This window comes from Zea mays, chromosome 6, assembly GCF_902167145.1.
Source record: "Zea mays cultivar B73 chromosome 6, Zm-B73-REFERENCE-NAM-5.0, whole genome shotgun sequence".
In the NCBI taxonomy this organism is placed as follows: Eukaryota; Viridiplantae; Streptophyta; class Magnoliopsida; order Poales; family Poaceae; genus Zea; species Zea mays.
The window spans coordinates 159,291,374-159,295,174 of record NC_050101.1 but is presented as its reverse complement, the minus strand read 5'-3'; the positions used below and the strand labels follow the sequence as shown (position 1 = coordinate 159,295,174).

The 3,801-nt window shown below is 45.0% G+C and overlaps 1 non-coding gene across 1 annotated transcript; it reads right to left on the bottom strand.

Moving 5' to 3' along the window:
• Positions 1 to 2,325: 2,325 nt before the first annotated feature.
• Positions 2,326 to 2,409, bottom strand: TRNAM-CAU (transfer RNA methionine (anticodon CAU)). The gene is given in 2 exon segments: positions 2,326 to 2,361; positions 2,372 to 2,409. It is a non-coding gene; the product is annotated as a tRNA-Met (tRNA).
• Between the last annotated feature and the right edge of the window lie 1,392 nt (positions 2,410 to 3,801).

The following is a 3,801-nucleotide window of genomic DNA, read 5'->3' as shown; positions in this document are numbered from 1 at the left end:
ATGTTTTATACTAATTTTTTTACTTCTGTGGCAACGTACGGACTCATACCTAGTTACAGTTTAAGAGTGCAAGTACAAAATTTCTCATACACATACCAGGAATCCAATTTTGAGCATTCAGATTTAGATATGATCGGATATTAAATTTTCGGAGTATAACCCGTTTGGCACAGCTCCAGCTCCTGATTCTAAGCGAGAATCTGGAGGAGCCGTGCCAAACGGGTATTTTTTTAAACTGATTCTCGTGTGGAGCCGAAAGATCGGAAGTCGTTTTTGTGAAGAAAGGTGGGATCTAAAAAACCTGCTCCACCCTCCCTTAAAACAGCTGCTCAACCAACCAAATATGGACCTCCCCTTAAAGTTTGATCGAAATTACCTGCAATTGCTATTGGACAAAAACATAACGAGCCAATTTATGGATTAAACATTTGAGACCATTTTATGCACTACTATGATGGAAATATTTTATGTGTTATTGTTTCATAATTTTTTTCCGTATATGCATCCTACTTATTGGTTTATAACAAAGTTGAACTGCAAAGGGTAAAACAGACAATCGTCACAGACCACCAACTTTCAGAAGACAAGAATCAGTTTAGTTGACAAATGGTTTTAAAAATGATTCTGATTCTCTAGGAGAATCAGGAGGATCAGCTTCTCACAAGGATCAGGATCTGGAGCTAAAAAAGCTGGAGCTTGAACTTTGCCAAACGGGCCCTAAGTCAATTTCCCCTAAGGTTTTGATCTTTTTGAGATGGGGCAACTCATATAAAAAATACCCGTCATTCTGGTCCAGCGAACGGGGATGAGAGAGACTGGATCGAGACGCAAGTGTGTATGAACCCGTATCTTGGGAGAACAATTGCCTAATAACAAAGCAATACTGAAACGCGAGATGAGCACACGCCGGAACGGTCAGAGATCAGAGAGAAGAAAATTAATAAGCCGGCAGCCACTTTTTTAAGTGATATTTGACCAGAATTCAGTGTTCTGTTAAACAACAAGGTTGTGGTGGCAAGTCAGATCATGCAGAACAAACAGCAAACATTTTTTTATTCATACAAGAACTATTCCATGTTCACAATCTAGAGTTGTGAGTACACTCATACATGTTTTTGGTGACAAATAAATAAATAAATAATATTACACCACATGGGTACCTCTGTCTAAAAAAGAATGCAATCTCAAAAAGAATGCAATTCTAGGTGCATTCTTTGTTAAAACATCAAAATGATCAAATATGTATGTAAAAGTATTAAATTTTATGGCACCAAATAGGTACAATATGAAAACATGTCTCATGACAAATCTAATGATGTCTCATTACACCATTATGCTACAATTGCATTCTTTTCTAGATGGATAGACTACAATGTTTGCAACTGGTGTTTACCTTCCACCTGAATGCCCAATGTATACAAGAACACTTATGAGTCCCCCAGAACTGAGAATTCTGCTGGCAGCTTGCAATGCTAACTCAGTTGTTCTAGGCACTTGTGATTACAATTTTATCTCCTCCTGGAAGGTAGCCCAAGTTGAAAATTGAAAGAAACAAGCCTAGAATGAATGTGTTACAGTGAATCAGCAAGTCTAGGATTGTTATTAACACTACTTGAACTGGCATTTCCACTTTTCCAGGAAACTGTTTTGTTGAATTATAGTACCAATTGAGTTAGAATTTTCAAACAGCAACGAACTTATAAGAAGGCCTTGATCACCTGACAGGATCGTCTTTGGGAACAATCTCTTCCATTCTACTATGACCATATAGGAAATAGTTTTACCAGTCCCTGCTGCCACATAAAACAGAGCTCAGTAAACACAGGGCTAAAATTGTACTAGTTGGCTACTTAACAAGCTTCAGAAGAAGCCCATGCTGTTAATTTCAGCAATTCAGAGCTGGAAGAGATGTTTACACTATACAGTGCACACACTTAAACCAACAACGGGAATTAGTACCTACGCGTGGGCTACCTCGTTGGCCTTCCTCTTACCGGTGACGAAGCCCACTGCCGCCGCCTCCAACCCTGCGACGAAAAATTCGCCGACGTGAAGAAAAGGCATTAGAAGAGAAAGGGAAGCCAAAAGAACCAACCAAGTTCAAGTGCAGGCTGCTGCGCCGTCGAGACGTCCACGGCGGCGAGCTGTGCAGCGAAGGCGCGAACGGATATATACCTCCTGGTCCGGCAATGGGGCTGTCTGCGAGGCCGGAGAAAAAAGAAAGAACAAAAAGATCGAAGCTCAGAGGTGCTCGAATCACCTGAGAAGGTGACAACGTGACGACCCATGCGTCACGGAGCTTTTCTTCATCGTTTCGACCGAATTTGGGGTGAGAGAGGCTCGAACTCTCGACCTCAGGATCACTCACAGCTATGAGACCTACGCGCTAGCCAACTGCGCCACCACCCCGTTGTGATATTTACGCAGATGAAGTACATAAAAAATAAAGTTGCCACAATGGTGAACGGAATAGTAAACAACATTGGAAGGGGACATAGGGCCTGTTTGGTTCAACTTTTTTCTGACCAGCTTTTCTGAAAATCTGGCTGTGTGGAGAATCTGAGTATCATTACGATTATGTGTGTAGGAAGATAAAGTTGTTTATAGGGCTCAGTGAAAGGGAATTAGGCTTACACCTAGTTCCTAAATAATTTTGGTGGTTGAATTGTCCAACACAAATAATTGGACTAACTAGTTTGCCCAAGTGTATAGATTATACAGGTGTAAAAGGTTCACACTCAGTCAATAAAAAGACCAAGTTTTGGATTCAATAAAAGAGCAAAGGGGCAACCGAGGGCACCCCTGGTCTGGCGCACCGGACTGTCCGGTGTGCCACCGGACAGTGAACAGTACCTGTCCGGTGCACTAGGGGACTCAGACTCAAACTCTTCGCCTTCGGGAATTCTCGGAAGCCGGCGCGCTATAATTCACCGGACTGTCCGGTGTGCACCGGACATGTCCGGTGCTCCAAGGAAGCTCGGCCTCCTGAACTCGCCAGCCTCGGGTTCGCGCGGCAGCCGCTCCGCTAAAATTCACCGGACTGTCCGGTGTGCACCGGACTGTCCGGTGTGCCAGCGGAGCAACGGCTCCCTGCGGCGCCAACGGCTCCCTGCGGTGCATTTAATGCGCGCGCAGCGCGCGCAGACGACAGGCACGCCCATACCGGTGCACCGGACATCAAACAGTACATGTCCGGTGTGCACCGGACACCCAGGCGGGCCCACAAGTCAGAAGCTCCAACGGTCAGAATCCAACGGCAGTGATGACGTGGTAGGGGCATCGGACTGTCCGGTGTGCACCGGACTGTCCGGTGCGCCATCGAGCAGACGCCTCCAGCCAACGGCCACTTTTGGTGGTTGGGGCTATAAATACCCCAACCACCCCACCATTCATTGCATCCAAGTTTTCCACTTCTCAACTACTACAAGAGCTCTAGCATTCAATCTAGACACACAAAAGAGATCAAATCCTCTCCAATTCCACACAAAGCCCTAGTGACTAGAGAGAGTGATTTGCCGTGTTCATTTGAGCTCTTGCGCTTGGATTGCTTCTTTTCTTTCTCACTTGTTCTTGAGATCACAACTCCATTGTAATCAAGGCAAGAGGCACCAATTGTGTGGTGGCCCTTGCGGGGAAGTTTTGTTCCCGGCTTTGATTAGAGAAAAGAAGCTCACTCGGTCCGAGGGACCGTTTGAGAGAGGGAAGGGTTGAAAGAGACCCGGCCTTTGTGGCCTCCTCAACGGGGAGTAGGTTTGCAAGAACCGAACCTCGGTAAAACAAATCTCCGTGTCTCACTTGCTT